The following is an 18,567-nucleotide window of genomic DNA, read 5'->3' as shown; positions in this document are numbered from 1 at the left end:
CCGCAGGATAGAAACCAAATGGCCCAGATTAAAAGCCGACTACGACGAACCGTTGCGCATTATAGGCGCTTGGATCTACCATCAACGGTCTGAATTTAAAACAATCGTAGCCCTCCGATCACATTTCTACGGACTAGATATAAAGAGCCGAAAGGTTATCATCGATCTAATCTATACCGTTCAATGAGGATCGGACGACCAGGGTGTTTCCCCCAACCCAGCCGAGCCATAGTGGTGCCAGTAACCAGGGGCGGCGGCGCCATTGCCGGCAAGCCTCCCCCACGCCCAGAGCTCGAAACAACAACCCAGCGCGTGCAACACGTAGAGGAGATCAAGGCAGAGTTAGGGTGAGGAATTTTACCAGAGAAAACGGTGGGCGCAAAGCTGTCCGCGGTGGACTCCTGCAACAGTGAGGAAGAACGCAGAGCTCCACCGGCGCTAGAGGAGGGCAGTCGCTGCGTCAAGCCGGAACAGGGTACCGACGCGGTGAATCTTAGACGGTTGGGTCGGAGACGATGATACCCAGGGCTCAGGCGCGGCAACTAGTGGGGAAAAAGGGATGAGGTGAGGGAAGAGCGGCTGCTGCAAGACGCGTGTGGGAACGGAGGCAAGCGTCGTGCAGCACGGAAGGGAATCCAGGGCAGCGGCGCAGGTCCTCGCGGCGATGGCTTTGCGCAGCGACGGCGGATCACGGCACAGAGCTGGCCGAGAAGAGTTTGGCCGTGGGCATCAAAATGCGGGAGAGCGCTGGGTCTGCGGGGAGGAGGGACCGCGGGGCACGCTAACTATTCCTAGGAGCCCAGGGGATCGCGGAATCCGTGGCGAGGCGGATAGGAGCGCTGACCACGCGAGAATGGCGGATTCCGTTGCTCGCCAGCGATCCATGCGCGGATTCCCCGGCGGCGCCCATGGCGTTCTGGTGAAGGAGATGGAGCTGTCCCCGAGGTCCCACGTGACAGCGAAGGAATTCTACACCCAGTCTTCACTGCGTCAGAGGAGCGGATGACGAAATGGGCCCACAGGCCAGCGTCAGTGCAGGTGCGCAGCACGCAGAAGAGAAGGTATGGGCTCGCAGACTCGGTTAGTTGGGCCGGAATAGGGATTCGGCCCAGCGCAGGGGCTTGTTGTTTTCTATTTTTCTTCTCAATTTTCTGATTTTCCATTTCAAATTCAAGTTTTAAAACTCATAGTTCAAATTCAAATCTGAGTTACAAGTAAAGTACTGGCCTGAAGAACTATATTGAATTATTTTTATTTTTCTTTATAATATATATTCCTTCCCTTTTTCGTTTTTTTAGATTTTTATTTTGAATCCATATTTGTTTCCAAAACTCAAGTTTAAATTCCAAACTTTTAATTTTTTTATACACAAATAAAACACCTGCATTAAAGCAAAAATATCTTTCATGTGTATTTATTCCCTTTATTCTTTCCTATTTTAATTTCAGATATCCAATTTAAACTCCTATTTTTAAACCTCAAACTTCCAGGCGCTAAAATTGATAATAGCATGAATATAACCTCTATTGGTTATTTTCCTTGTCATTTATTTATGGACTCAATAATTTCATTGAAATTCCCTTTCTTATTCTCTATTTTCTATTCCCTTTTTTTCTACTAATTTAAAATTAAAATCCAAGATAAAGTTTAGGAATTCCATTCCTTAAAACATACTCAAAATCAACTATGATGCAATAGATGTATATTTATTTTGATTAATTTATTTGCTTGATGCATGTTTGAAATATGAGACACACTCATGTTGTTTTCTTTATTTTTAGAAAAATAGTATTTTGAAGGTGGAATAAGAAGTAGAAGTTACTTCAACATTAAACATTCATGTAAATAAATGCTTATGGTACATCATGATATGCATAATCATTCAGTTGAGTAGAAAACTTTTCTATTACTTCTTTGGTTTTTAAAAATTCAGTCCTCGATTTTCAGTACGCAAGTGAGATTTCTAAATTTTACTATTTTATTTATTTATTTATTTTATTATTACTATTTTTTTATTATACACATTTTGTGCCTTACAAATCCTACCCCCCTTAACAGAAATCTCGTCCTCGAGATTTGTAAGGAAAGGGTATATAACCATGTTATCTTAAAACACATATGCACAAACAAAATCTCAGCATGATGCACAATTTATTAGCAACACATAAGGTCAATTAGACCTTATTATTCCTCCCTACATAGTATCATACCAAATACTAATTAAAGTAACATTTTGATCTTACAAATAGTAGTAATTTATATATATGTTTATGTAGCTTGGTGGAGCGGGTGGTGGCGGAGGTAGTGGGCGTTGTTGTTGTTGTCTTTCTAACCGTGCTTGCCTTATTTCTTGTAACTCGAGCCAATGTATCAAGAATCTTGATAGTATACTCCGTGTAAGTCAAATCTCCCTGAACACCGAGCTCTTCCATTGGTAACTGTTCCTCGGGGACACGGAGGCATTTTTTTTGAGACACATGAAACATATTATGCACATTCGATAGATTATCAGGTAGCTCGAGTTGATAGGCCATCTCTCCAACTCGCCTAAAAACTCTGAATGGTCCAATAAAGTGAGGGAACAATTTGCCCTTAACTTTGAATCTCCTCATTCCACGAAGTGGTGACACCTTGAGGTACACATAATCTCCTTCCTCAAATTCTAGTGGTCTTCTTCTATTGTCAGCGTAGCTCTTTTGCCTGGTTTGAGCTACCCTCAAATTCTCTCGAATTATACGGACTTGTTCTTCTGCCTCTTGAATAAGTTCAGGTCCAAAGAATTGTCTTCCTCTAGTCTAATCCAATATAGAGGAGTCTTGCATTTCCTGCCATATAGAGTCTCGAACAGTGACATCTTCAGACTGGCCTCGTAACTATTATTATATGAGAACTCAGCATAAGGTAGACTCTTGTCCCACTACTACCATGCTGAAGGGCACAAGCTCTCAACATGTCCTCCAATACTTGCTTAGTCCTTTCAGTCTGTCCATCCGTCTGAGGTAGGCCGAACTAAAATTCAACTTCGCATCCATATTCTCATGAAAACTTATCCAAAATCTGGAGGTAAACTGTGATCCTCTATCCAAAACGATCCTCTTTGGCACTCCATGTAAACACACAATCTGAACAATATATAACTCTGCTAACTTGGCTCCTGAATATGTGGTCTTCACTAGAATAAAGTGGGCTACTTTGGTTAGCATGTCCACAATCACCCATATAGAATCATATCCAGCAGACGTGCGGGGTAATTCAATAATGAAGTCCATGCCAATTTCTTCCCATTTCCACTTAGGTATCTTCAGTGGATGCAGTAGTCCGGCTGGCCTCTGGTGTTCAGCCTTAACTCTTTGGCACACATCGCACATAGCCACATGTGCAGCCAAATCTCTCTTCAATCCATACCACCAATATTTTTGCTTCAAATCCTGATACATCTTAGTACTCCCAGGGTGGATTGAATAAACTGAGTCATGTGCCTCCTTCAATATGGTTTCCCGAAGACTATCGATATCGGGAACACAGATCCGATTCTTGAACCATATTGTGCCTTGCTCATCCTCTGTGAAATCCGGGCCTCTACCCTCTGTTATCAGATCCTTGATCTCTTGGATTTTGGCATCCCCAATCTGACCTTTACGAATTTCTTGCTCCAAGGTAGGTTCCAATTCAATGGTAATTCCTTCCGTATGTGTAATAATCCCTAGGTTGAGCCTCTCAAAATCTTTCGCTAATTCATCGGGTAGCTAGACAACAATAGCGGAATGAACGTGTTCCTTTCGACTCAAGGCATCTGCAACCAAATTTGCCTTGCCTGGGTGGTAGTGAATCTCCAAATCATAATCCTTAATAAGCTCCAACCAACGGCGTTGCCTAAGGTTGAGATCCTTCTGAGTGAATATGTACTTCAAACTCTTATGATCCGTGTATACTTGGCACTTAGTCCCCATAATGTAGTGTCTCCAAATCTTAAGTGCATGCACAACTGCTGCCAGTTCTAAGTCATGAGTAAGGTAGTTCAATTCATGTTTCCGCAACTAACGAGACGCGTAGGCGATCACATGTCCTTCTTGCATGAGCACACATCCTAATCCTTGGCCACATGCATCACAATAAATGTCAAATCCCTTCTGTAGATCTGGCATAACCAACACTGGTGGTGACATCAATCTCTCCTTTAATTGGTCAAAACTATCTTGGCACTTCTCATCCCACTTAATTTCTCTTCCTTTCTCCAGAAGCGAGGTCATAGGCTTAGCAATCTTAGAAAATCCTTCAATAAACTTCCGATAATATCCTGCTAGTCCCAAGAAACTTCGAATTTCCGTAACTGTAGTGGGTACACTCCACTCCATTATCTCCTTAACCTTAACAGGATCCACTGATATTCGTCCATTAGAAATGATATGTCCAAGAAATGGCACCTCGCCAACCCAAAACTCGCACTTGCTAAACTTGACGTAGAGTTGATTATCTCGTAACTTCTGTAGCACCAACCTTAGATGTTGTTCATGATCACTTTCACTCTTAGAATAGATAAGGATATCGTCGATGAACACCACGACGAATCTGTCCAAATACTCCATAAACACCTTATTCATCAAATTCATGAAATAAGCTGGTGCATTGGTTAATCCAAATGACATAACAGTGAACTCGTATAATCCATATCGGGTTGAGAAAGCCGTCTTAGGAATATCTGATGGTCAAATCTTCATTTGATGGTAACCTGATCGGAGTTCAATCTTCGAGAATACCCTTGCACCTCTCATCTGATCAAATAAATCTTCGATACGGGATAATGGATACTTGTTCTTCATAGTGACATCATTAAGGGTCCCATAATCCACGCACATCCCTTGCGATCCATCTTTCTTCTGTACAAATAGAACTGGCGCTCCCCAATGTGAGGGAACTCGGATGAATGTACCCAGCCTCTTGAAATTCCATTAATTGCTTCTTCAGTCCTTTTAACTGTTCTACAGACATCATGTATGGCCGTTTGAAAGTAGGGGCAGTCCCAGGTAAGGGATCAATGACCAACTCAACTTCCATATTTGGTGGCATCCCTAATAACTCCTCTGGAAAGACATCCGGAAAATCTCTAACTACATGGATGTTGTCACACACAAACTTCTCATCTACTAAGAATGCCTCTAGTCTGATGGTGGTAGTTACTACAACTTCAACTTCAAATCTTTCTTCTTTGGAACTGGTGAGTTCTATGGTTCCCTTAGCACCGTGTATATATTGTCTTTGCCTTTCTTAACCATAACATACCAAGGATCACGTCTATACTGCTCTCTTCTAACAGTATAAGGGTAGCGCATCTGGGTTAGGAATATAGGGTAAGAAAGGAAGAATTGTAGACAAGGCGAGTAATTACAAGAAATGTTATTGCGGGGGATTTATTAGCTAAGTAGATTAGTGTGTTATCCACTAAAGCTAATACATTACCTTATGGTGGTACATGCTAAGATGCCCAACTATAATGTTTCAATCAATCAAAGAAGCAAATCAAGCATTTATCATCAGAATAATCAACAAACATTTTTTTATAGAGAAAAAAGTTTTAGTTTTGTCTTAGGTCTCCTGTCTCTTAAAAAGTTCATAAATGTAGGATTCCAAGGTGTGAAATCCATCTTGTCTTAGAGTTGAAAAGATAAGAGTAATCAGAGTATGACAGCAGAAGGTGAGACAGGATCAAGATAAGGTAAGTATAGAATGAATCAGAGTAAGGTAAGTAAGTAAGGGTTGTCCATTTCTATCTAGGTTTCGTCCTACAGTCAACATTTGCCTCTGATAGCACTTCTGTCACACCCAGATTTAAGGGACAAATCTGGGTGCATCTCATACATGCGCCAAAGAAGACAACATATATAATAACAGAGTGCATAGAGATAAATGTCACAGTAAGATCAGAGTACTTATTACATAGCGGAAGACTTACAAAATAAAATATAAATATCACAGGAACTAAAATCTATCCTTGGCGCTAGAAAGCTGACTGGGAGACGCCACCTAGATCAAGTCGAATGCCTCAGTGTTAGGCGGCTCCTCTTCGACCACCTGTTCTTCTCCTGTGGGGGGGTGTGAGACAGCAAGAGTGAGCTCACATACGTTCATAGCTCAACAAGTCGTGGGGAATAATGTGACATGAACTCACCAAAGGTGGGAGTTCATGAAGTGTAAGGCTGATCAATGAAATAGAGGCTGAAGCTGAGCATTGCTTTTATAAGTTGGTCAAAATTTTATTAGCAATTACTAAGTGTAAGTAAATACCAAACCTTAATAATGATAAAGAAAAGTAATAGTAAAATAATCCCAAATGCGATGCAAATGTCAAATTAAATTTAAGTTCCATAAATTAATCATGTGAGGGTCCGAGCCGCTCATGACCGTGAGTATGGCTAGTATACTAGTTTTACACTCTGCAGAGGTTGCACATCTTTACCCACAAGTCATGTTACCCATCTACCAAGAGACGGCCAATCCCATACACCTCTACCGAGGAGGCGAGGCAGGGTAACACTATGAGGCCTTTACAAAGTTCCACTAGCTTCAGAAATCCCGCTACAGTTTATAGGAAGCTCTAGTGCAGGAATCTCTCGCCTGACTGCCATCTCAGCAAAATTAACCCAAGGACCTCCCTACACTGACCACTCCCCTACTGCCCTTGCCCCTTTCGGGTAAGGAAGACCTCCACTAGCTTTCCTAATTAATCAGCCAAGGGCGTCCCATTAAACCCTTATGGTAGCACTGTTTTCCCGGGTGGTCGCTCCATGTTCCCATTAATTTAATGATCTTAACATGAACAGTAATAATAAAAGGTAACAAAAGAGTAATCATGAATAATGTATCTCCATACCCAATCCACATAAAGCAATAGCAGGTACTACCCAAAAATATTTCAGGGGTGAACAAGGTATAAAGATAACCAAAACTGGGGTAACCTATTGGATCCCATCAAAGTTAACCTATGCAGATCATTATAATTAATAAGAACATGGCTGGGAAAAAGTAAGTGATCAAGGGCACAACTTGCCTTCAATGAGCTCCTGCTCAGCTACTTCTACTTGCTGAACCTCAGAATCCACAGGGGTTTGCTCGTCTACTCGCATCAACACAATACATACATAGTATAGCAAAAAAATCAACATCACATCAAACATGTAAATAAAATATATGATATAAATCTACATATTAAAATAAGATTATAGGAACTGGAATCATTAAATTTAGAGTTATAGATTCCAAGTTATGAATTTCCTAGGTTTAATGTGTTTGAGATAGGATTAAATGATAAATTAATTTTCTAACTGTTTTCATGTCAAAACAGAGACACTAAATGATAGAGAATCTTATTACAAAATTTTAGAAATTGGAATGGCTCAATTTGGAGCTAGAATGAATTTTCTATGCAATAAACAAGTTTTAGGAATTCTTTTTATATTAAAAAATCAATTTCTATATTTATTTACCTATTTTATATGTTCTCTGGACTGGGCCTCGAATTCTAGAACGCGCAGGGGTCCTGATGTAATTAATCCTAAGACACAGTTGACCCACTAGGTGGACTACGGGTTGATTCCGCAAGAACCCGGGGTCTCTTCAGCAAAATGACATGGCGAAGGGGTATCGACAACCCACAGCCGCAGGATAGAAACCAGACGGCCTAGATTAAAAGCCGACTATGACGAACCGTGACGCATTATAGGCGCTTGGATCTACCATCAACGGACTAAATTTAAAACAACCGTAGCCCTGGTTTCACATTTCTACGGACTAGATATAAAGAGCCGAAAGGTTATCGTCGATCTAATCTATACCGTTCAATGAGGATCAGACGACCAGGGTGTTTTCCCCCCAACCCAGCCGAGCCGCGATGGCGCCAATAACCAGGGGCGGCGGCGCCATTGCTAGCAAGCCTCCCCCATGCCCCAGAGCTCCAAACAACAACCCAGCGCGTGCAACAAGTAGAGGAGATCAAGGCAGAGTTAGGGTGAGGAATTTTACCAGAGAAAACGGTGGGCGCAAAGCTGTCCGCGGTGGACTCCTGCAACGGCGAGGAAGAACGCAGAGCTCCACCGGCGCTGGAGCAGGGCACTCGCTGCGTCGAGCCGGAACAGGGTACCGACGCGGTGAATCTCAGACGGTTGGGTCGGAGACGATGATACCCAGGGCTCAGGCGGGGCAACTAGTGGGGAAAAAGGGATGGGGTGAGGGAAGAGCGGCTGCTGCAAGACACATGTGGGAACGGAGGCAAGCGTCGTGCGGCACGGAAGGGAATCCAGGGTAGCGGCGCAGATCCTCGCGGCGATGGCTTTGCGCAGCGACGGCGGATCACGACACAGAGGTGGCCGAGAAGCGTTTGGCCGTGGGCATCAAAATGCGGGAGGGCGCTGGGTCTGCGGGGAGGAGGGACCGCGGGGCACGCTAACTATTCCTAGGAGCCCAGGGGATCGCGGAATCCGTGGCGAGGCGGACGGGAGCGCTGACCACGCGAGAATGGCGGATTCCGTTGCTCGCCAGCGGTCCATGCGTGGATTCCCCGGCGGCGCCCACGGCGTTCTGGTGAAGGAGATGGAGCTGTCCCCGGGGTCCCACGCAACAGCGAAGGAATTCTACACCCAGTCTTCACTACGTCAGAGGAGCGGATGATGAAATGGGCCCACAGGCCAGCGTCAGTGCAGGTGCGCAGCACGCAGAAGAGAAGGTATGGGCCGCGCGGACTCGGTTAGTTGGGCCGGAATAGGGATTCGGCCCAGCGCTGGGGCTTGTTGTTTTCTATTTTTCTTCTCAATTTTCTAATTTTCCATTTCAAATTCAAGTTTTAAAACTCATAGTTCAAATTCAAATCTGAGTTACAAGTAAAGTACTGGCCTGAAGAACTATATTGAATTATTTTTATTTTTCTTTATAATATATATTCCTTCCCTTTTTCGTTTTTTTAGATTTTTATTTTGAATCCATATTTGTTTCCAAAACTCAAGTTTAAATTCCAAACTTTTAATTTTTTTTATACACAAATAAAACACCTGCATTAAAGCAAAAATATCTTTCATGTGTATTTATTCCCTTTATTCTTTCCTATTTTAATTTCAGATATCCAATTTAAACTCCTATTTTTAAACCTCAAACTTCCCGGCGCTAAAATTGATAATAGCGTGAATATAACCTCTATTGGTTATTTTCCTTGTCATTTATTTATGGACTCAATAATTTCATTGAAATTCCCTTTCTTATTCTCTATTTTCTATTCCCTTTTTTTCTACTAATTTAAAATTATAATCCAAGATAAAGTTTAGGAATTCCATTCCTTAAAACATACTCAAAATCAACTATGATGCAATAGATGTATATTTATTTTGATTAATTTATTTGCTTGGTGCATGTTTGAAATATGGGACACACTCATGTTGTTTTCTTTATTTTTAGAAAAATAGTATTTTGAAGGTGGAATAAGAAGTAGAAGTTACTTCAACATTAAACATTCATGTAAATAAATGCTTATGGTACATCATAATATGCATAATCATTCAGTTGAGTAGAAAACTTTTCTATTACTTCTTTGGTTTTTAAAAATTCAGTCCTCGATTTTCAGTACGCAAGTGAGATTTCTGAATTTTACTATTTTATTTATTTATTTATTTTATTATTACTATTTTTTTATTATACACATTTTGGGCCTTACACCGGTGGTGCACCGGACAGGTCCTGTTCACTGTCCGGTGCGCCTTCTGGCGCTTGCTCTGACTTCTGCGCGTAGGCGCGCACTGTTTGCTTTTACTGTTCACTTGCAGGCGACCGTTGGCGTGAAGTAGCCGTTGCTCCGCTGGCACACCGGACAGTCCAGTGAATTATAGCGGAGCGGCTTCCCCAAATTCCCGAAGCTGGCAAGTTCAGAGTCGATCTCCCTGGTGCACGAGACACTGTCCGGTGGTGCACCGGACAGTCCGGTGCGCCAGACCAGGGCTGCCTTCGGTATAGTTTGCTCCTTAGTTTTGAACCCTTTCTTTTGACTTGTATTGGTTTGTTGTGAACCTTTGGTACCTGTAGAACTCATAATCTAGAGCAAACTAGTTAGTCCAATTGTTTTTGTTGGGCAATTCAACCACCAAAATTCATATAGGAAAAGGTTTGACCCTATTTCCCTTTCAATCTCTCCCTTTTTGGTGATTGATGCCAACACAAACCAAAGCAAATATAAAAGTGCAGAATTGAACTAGTTTGCATAAGGTAAGTGCAAAGGTTGCTTGGAATTGAATCCAATATAATTATTTCAATAGATATGCATGGATTGTTTTCTTCTTATTTAAAATTTTGGACCTCATTTGCACCACGAGTTTTGTTTTTGCAAATCCTTTGTAAAATTCTTTTCAAAACATCTTGCAAATAGTCAAAGGTACATGAATAAGATTGAAAGAAGCATTTTTAAGACTTTGAAATTTTCTCCCCCTGTTTCAAATGCTTTTCCTTTGACTTAAACAAAACTCCCCCTAAATAAAGTTCTCCTCTTAGTGTTCAAGAGGGTTTTCCAAGTTTTGAAGATACTACTTTCTCCCCCCCTTTTGAAAACAATAAGATATCAATTTGAAAACTTCATTTTTTAAAATTCGGTGGTGGTGCGGTCCTTTTGCTTTGGGCTCATACTTTCTCCCCCTTTGGCATGAATCGCCAAAAACGGATACTTGTGAGTGGAATATAAGCCCTTGCTTTTCTCCCCAATGGCAAACAAATAGATATGAGTGAAGATTATACCAAAGTGGAGAACTATGCGGAATATCGGCAAATATCGATGGAGTTGAGTGGAAGCGCCTTCTTTGCCGAATACTCCATTTCCCTTTCAATTCTATGACTAAGCATAATAATACACTTGAAAACACATTAGTCATAGACATAAAAGAGATATGATCAAAGGTATGTAAATGAGCTATGTGTGCAAAGAATCAATCAAAATTCCTAGAATCAAGAATATTTAGTTCATTCCTAAGTTTGGTAAAGGTTTTCTCATCTAGTGGCTTGGTAAAGATATCGGCCAATTGATCTTTGGTGTTTATATAGGCTATCTCGATATCCCCCCTTTCTTGGTGATCTATCAAAAAGTGATACCGAATGGCTATGTGCTTAGTGTGGCTGTGTTCAACGGGATTATCCGCCATGCGGATTGCACTCTCATTATCACATAGGAGAGGGACTTTGCTAAATTTGTAGCCATAGTCCCTAAGGGTTTGCCTCATCCAAAGCAATTGCGTGCAACAATGGCCTGTAGCAATGTACTCGGCTTCGGTGGTAGAAAGAGCTACTGAGTTTTGTTCCTTTGAAGCCCAAGACACCAGGGATCTCCCCAGAAACTGACAAGTCCCTGATGTGCTCTTCCTATCAATTTTACACCCTGCCCAATCAGCATCGGAATATCCTAATAAATCAAAAGAGGATCCCTTGGGGTACCAAAGACCAAACTTAGGTGTTTGAACTAAATATCTCAACATTCGCTTCACGGCCCTAAGGTGAACTTCCTTAGGATCGGCTTGGAACCTTGCACACATGCATACAGAAAGCATAATGTCCGGTCGAGATGCACATAAATAGAGTAAGGATCCTATCATCGACCGATATACCTTTTGATCTATGGATTTACCTCCCGTGTCTTGGTTGAGATGCCCATTGGTTCCCATGGGTGTTTTGATGGGCTTGGCATCCTTCATTCCAAACTTGGTGAGTATATCTTGAATGTACTTCGTTTGGCTAATGAAGGTGCCCTCTTGGAGTTGCTTGACTTGAAATCCTAAGAAATACTTCAGCTCCCCCATCATAGACATCTCGAATTTTTGAAACATGATCCTACTAAACTCTTCACAAATAGATTTGTTAGTAGACCCAAATATGATATCATCAACATAAATTTGGCATACAAACAAATCATTTTAAATGGTTTTAGTGAATAGAGTAGGATCGACCTTTCCGACTTTGAAGCCATTGGTGATAAGAAAATCTCTTAGGCATTCATACCATGCTCTTGGGGCTTGCTTGAGCCCATAAAGCGCCTTAGAGAGTTTATAGACATGGTTAGGGTACTCATTATCTTCAAAGCCGGGAGGTTGCTCAACATAGACCTCTTCCTTGATTGGTCCATTGAGGAAGGCACTCTTCACGTCCATTTGGTAAAGCTTAAAGCCATGGTAAGTAGCATAGGCAAGTAATATACGAATTGACTCAAGCCTAGCTACGGGTGCATAGGTTTCACCAAAATCCAAACCTTCGACTTGTGAATACCCTTTGGCCATAAGTCGTGCCTTGTCCCTTGTCACCACACCATGCTCATCTTGTTTGTTGCAGAAGACCCACTTGGTTCCTACAACATTTTGGTTAGGACGTGGAACCAAATGCCATACCTCATTCCTTGTGAAATTGTTGAGCTCCTCTTGCATCGACAACACCCAATCCGAATCTTGAAGTGCTTCCTTAGAGATGGCAACGGGTACGTACCCGCCGGGTATTGTCTTTCCATACCCGCACCCGTGACAAAAAAAAGTACCCGACACAATACCCATACCCGGTTGCGGGTAGAAATGTTTACCCATACCCGTACCCGAGTGGGTATTGTTACCCGACGGGTAACCCATACCCGGCAACCACCCGATACAGATTAACTAATTTAGGTAAAAAACAGTAGCAAGAGTACAAGACAGCAGTTCAAATCACTCCCACGCCATTGCCTCACATAGTCACATGAGTACAAGCCATAAGTTCACAAGTTGCAGCTTACAGGCTTAAAGTTACATCCAGGCTTAAATTGAGAACACAACAAAAGTTACATCCACCAGTAGACAACAGCACATAAGCCACGCGTTTGTCTCTAAACGTACGTTACTTTACCACTACCAGGCTACCAAAATAACTAGTTTTTCATGCACCAAAAACATGTGACCATGACACCAATCACACCATCGATGTTGCAGCCAGCAGGCAATAGGCTGTTAGAGTTTAGACTTGACTTTATTGATTCAAAGGGCAAGCTCCTACATGAACAAATTTAGAATTAGTTAGCAGTGAGAATTAGTTAGCAGTGAAGGCACAGAAATAATTAAACAAGGACAAGTTAGAAAGAATAACCTGAAGGCCCTCCTGTATGTCTTGGAGACAAGACCAAAAGGTAGCAGGTTTCTTGCTCCTATCATCAACTAGAAACACAAATGTATAAGTTTTCAGGCATGAGTATAAATAAAATATGAATTTAAAGACTACAACAAACCAATTGTATACCTTTGTACTTGTTCCGAAGCCAGTTTTGGGAACACATGAGAGCCTCCAACATCTTAGAAGTGAGCCTGCTACGATGCTCACTAAGAACTCTACCCCCAGTGCTAAAAGCTGACTCCGAAGCAACAGTTGTAACAGGGATAGCATATATATCCCTTGCAATCATCCTCAAAGTGGGATATCGAGTTCCCGCCACCTTCCACCAATCCAACACATTAAAGTTCTTTGTTTGCATGCTCAACATCTCTTCATCCAAGTAGCGGTCCAATTCTGATTTAAACCCCATGTTTGCTGGCTTCCTACTTGCAACACGTGCACTGATGGAAGCTAAGTAGTCATCATTGTTGCTAACTATAGGAGTTGATGTTTGGGTGCCCTCTACATCCTCTTCTACATGGTACTCACACATCAAGTCAGCTAACAAGTTCTTAACATCATTAACATTGTCCTCACATGCTTGACCCGATATTCCAAGTAAATCCTCATAACAAATCAGCAACACTGTGGTCTTGAATCGGGGATCAAGAAGAGTTGCAATGCCCATTAACCCTTGTATGTCAGTCCAATACTTATCAAACTTGGTTACCATATTAGCTGACATGGCTTCCACTAATGGGTTGCCACAAGTCGACCATTGCCTAATTTTCTTTCTAATCTCAGCAATTTTAGTGAAGTAGATGTTAGCTGTGACATAATCTGTCCCAGAAAAAAGTTCAGTGATATTATAGAACAACCTAAGCCTTTCCACAACATCCTCTGCAAATTTCCACTCCTCCTCAGTTGGCAAAGATGTGTACTGTCTATCTACACGGCTTGCTCTAACAAAAACAACCTTGTAGGGCAATGCAGTTTCTAGCATGCTAAAGGTAGAATTCCACCTAGTCCTACAGTCAAGTCCAATCTTTTTCTTGCCAACAACCTTGACAAACTTAGCTATTTCCTCAAACTTTTCAACCCTTTTAGGTGTGGCTGTCCAATAAGCTACGCTGTCACGGATGTTCTCAATTGCATCTTTCAACTCCTCTAACCCATCCTTTACTATCAAGTTAAGAATATGAGCAGAACAACGCATGTGTAACAATTTACCATCATTTAACAACTTATGCTTTCCAATATTCCTCACAAGTAAAGGGATTACCGCATCATTTGTGGTGCAGTTGTCCAGAGTAATTGAGGATATCTTTTCATCAAGATTCCAATCAACCAAGGATTCATATAATTCATCACCAATGACTGCAGCGGTGTGAGGAGCAGGTACATAAATGAACCTACAAAATAAGTAAACATATGAGAAACAAGCAAAATAAGCAAAATATGACAAGCAATCAGATCTATAAGACTACTACCTCATGATAATGCTTCTAAGGGTCCAAGATTCATCAATGAAGTGAGCAGTAATAGCCATGTAACCTCTTTTTTGATTATCAGAGGTCCATAAGTCAGTGGTGATAGCAACTCTTGATTGAATTCCAGCCATATATTCAATTGCTTTCTTTCTCTCCAACTCATATTGTGCCATAATATCAGATCTAGAACAAAAACAAAATCATCAGTAAATACATTTTAACTAGAAGTACAACTAGAAGTCACAACTCTAATACCTTATAGTGTTCCTTGTCCCCATCCTAAAAAGTGGCTGAAGTGCACCAACAAACCTTCGGAAACCTACATGGTCAACCATGCTTAAGGGGTACTCATGAAGTACTATCATTGCACTAAGTTCTTGTCTAGCTATGTCTTGATCAAAGGTGTAATTCTCTACTGAAACTGTCCCAGCATCTGTTTTTCCAAACCTCAAAGAAGCCTGTGCCATGGTCTTTCCATTAACCTTGATCTTCTTTTGCACACAAGACTTCAAATGGAGACGAAGGTGGTTAGTCCCATTCTTTGATGATCCTGAAAGCTTCTTGGAGCAATAGTTGCATTTTGCATGTACATTGCCTCCAATCCGCACTTCTGTGAACTCTTTCCAAACAGCTGAAGTTCGTTTCCTCTTGGACCCAGCTACAACATCTTCGTCCTCTTCATCCTCATCGTCTATATCAATTGGCTCTGAATCGTTGATAGAATCAGTGACAGATGGTGACTCTTGCATAGGTGCTTCAGATGCTGGACACTGACTCTGGTTGCTTCCATCACTCCCACTAGTTGTAGACATTTTTCTCAGTCTACAGAAATTAACAACAACTAAATATCATACAAATCAATATATATTATGTCGAGTAGCTGCAGGTGATTAGCAACAACACATAAATATTCTTACCGGCTAGCACCAGCCTTCACGATGTGTCGACCTCCAGGAGCGAACGTGACGCCCTTTGGCTTGCCCACACCCGCGCCGTCCTTTGCCGGAGTAGGAAGCGCAAGAGACGAAGAAGAAGCAGGTGCTTTTGGGTCTCCGTCGCCGTTATTGCTCTTGTCCTTCGGATCCGGCAGGTGGTGCTCGGTCGAAGTGGCAGCGGCGTCCCTTTGGGACGGCGGGGCGTCAGCAAAGGGCGAGACGAAGATGCGGTCATGCGGAGCTACAAGGTTAAGACGAGGAAGATGAACGAGGTTCAAGAAGAAGCATCACCGGCCGTCGTCGTTTGTGTTGTCATTAGTCACCGCCATGGATGCTGGACCGCTGGAGGCAGGAGCAGGATGCCTCAGCGACTCAGCATGGGGACTGGGGAGCGACGAGCGAGTCGAGCGACCGAGCGAGGTACTGCCGGCCAGGCGACCAGCCTGCTAGCCGGAGCGGCTGCCGTCGTGGGTACTGGAGACTGGATCACTGGAGATTGGAGAAGCAGCGGCGGCGCGCGGGTTGGGGCTTGGGGTTTTGGGGGAGCGAGCTAGCCAGCTAGGGTTTGCAGTTTGCTTGACCCGCAGGCCGCAGTCCGCAGCCGGTAGTACACGCACAGACGCACACATTTTTTGCACTGAGTACTGACGCACCAATTGGCTTGACGGGCTGACGGCTTGAGGCCCACTTGAGTACTTGACCGCTTGGGAGCTTGAGTAGTTGAGTGCTTGCTTGACAGCCCACGTCCAGACACTGCTTGCGTATATAAATTAGCGGGTATAAATTACCCACGGGTACACGGGTATGGGTACTACGCAACCGAACCCGTACCCGATATACCCGATGGGTATATGATTTTGTCCAATAACTTACCCGCGGGTGACAAAATGCTTCCACACCCGCCTCTATACCGGGTAAAACCCATCGGGTTTGCGGGTTTCGGGTACCCGTTGCCATCTCTATGCTTCCTCTACCCTGTGAGGCTCAATAGAGGAAACAAAAGAGTAATGTTCACAGAAATGAGCAACACGAGATCGAGTGGTTACCCCCTTATGAATGTCTCCTAGGATGGTGTTCATGGGGTGATCTCATTGGATTGCTTGGTGGACTCTTGGGTGTGGCGGCCTTGGATCTTGTTCATCTTCCTTGTCTTGATTAAGGGCATCTCCCCCTTGATCATTGCTCTCCTCTTAAGGTGGCTCATCTTCTTGATCTTCTCCTTCATCATCTTGAGCCTCATCCTCATCTTGGGTTGGTGGAGATGCTTGCATGGAGGAAGATGGTTGATCTTGTGCTTGTGGAGGCTCTTCGAATTCCTTAGGACACACATCCCCAATGGACATGTTCCTTAGCGCGACGCACGGAGCCTCTTCATCATCTAATTCATCAAGATCAACTTGCTCTACTTGAGAGCCGTTAGTCTCATCAAACACAATGTCACAAGAAACTTCAACTAGTCCAGTGGACTTGTTAAAGACTCTATATGCCCTTGTGTTTGAGTCATAACCAAGTAAAAAGCCTTCTACAGCCTTAGGAGCAAATTTAGATTTTCTACCTCTTTTAACAAGAATAAAGCATTTGCTACTGAAGACTCTAAAATATGAAACATTGGGCTTTTTACCGGTGAGGAGTTCATAAGATGTCTTCTTGAGGATTCGGTGAAGGTATAACCGGTTGATGGCGTAGCAAGCGGTGTTGACCTGCTTTGGCCCAAAACCGATCCGAAGTCTTGTACTCATCAAGCATGGTCCTTGCCATGTCCAATAGAGTTCTATTCTTCCTCTCCACTACACCATTTTGTTGTGGCGTGTAGGGAGAAGAGAACTCATGCTTGATGCCCTCCTCCTCAAGAAAGCCTTCAATTTGTGAGTTCTTGAACTCCGTCCCGTTGTCGCTTCTTATTTTCTTGATCCTCAAGCCGAACTCATTTTGAGCCCGTCTCAAGAATCCTTTCAAAGTCTCTTGGGTTTGAGATTTTTCCTGCAAAAAGAATACCCAAGTGAAGCGAGAATAATCATCCACAATAACTAGACAGTACTTACTCCCGCAAATGCTTATGTAAGCTATCGGGCCAAATAGGTCCATGTGGAGGAGCTCCAGTGGCCTGTCAGTTGTCATGATGTTTTTGTGTGGATGATGAACACCAACTTGCTTCCCTGCTTGGCATGCGCTACAAATCCTATCTTTCTCGAAATGAACATTGGTTAGTCCCAAAATGTGCTCTCCCTTTAGAAGCTTGTGAAGATTCTTCATCCCAACATGGGCTAGTCGGTGGTGCCAGAGCCAACCCATGTTTGTCTTAGCAATTAAGCAAGTATCGAGTTTAGCTCTATTGAAATCAACTAAGTATAGCTGACCCTCTAATACTCCCTTAAAAGCTACTAAATCATCACTTCTTCTAAAGACAGTAACACCTGTATCCGTAAAAAGACAGTTGTAACCCATTTTGCATAATTGAGAAACATAAAGCAAGTTGTAATATAAAGAATCTACAAGAAAAACATTGGAAATAGAGTGGTCAGGTGATATAGCAATTTTATCCAATCCCTTGACCAAACCTTGATTTCCATCCCCGATTGTGATCGCTCTTTGGGGATCTTGGTTTTTCTCGTAGGAGGAGAACATCCTTTTCTCCCCGGTCATGTGGTTTGTGCACCCGCTGTCGATGATCCAACTTGAGCCCCCAGATGCATAAACCTACAAAATAAATTTAGGCCTTGTTCTTAGGTACCCAAATGGTCTTGGGTCCTTTTACATTAGAAACAAGCACCTTGGGTACCCAAACACAAGTCTTGGAGCCCTTGTGTTTGCCCCCAACATATTTGGCAACTACCTGGTCTGATTTGTTAGTAAGCACATATGAAGCATCAAAAGTCTTAAATGAAATGTTATGATTATTTGATGCAATAGGAGTTTTCTTCTTAGGCATTTTAACATGTGTAGAACGCCTAGAGCTAGAAGCCTCATTCTTATAAATAAAAGCATGGTGAGAATGAGTCTTCTTTGCATGAATTCTCCTAATT

The sequence above is a fragment of the Zea mays genome, chromosome 1, assembly GCF_902167145.1.
Source record: "Zea mays cultivar B73 chromosome 1, Zm-B73-REFERENCE-NAM-5.0, whole genome shotgun sequence".
Lineage (NCBI taxonomy): Eukaryota > Viridiplantae > Streptophyta > Magnoliopsida > Poales > Poaceae > Zea > Zea mays.
The sequence above is the reverse complement of the archived record's forward strand: the minus strand, read 5'-3'. Positions refer to the sequence as shown.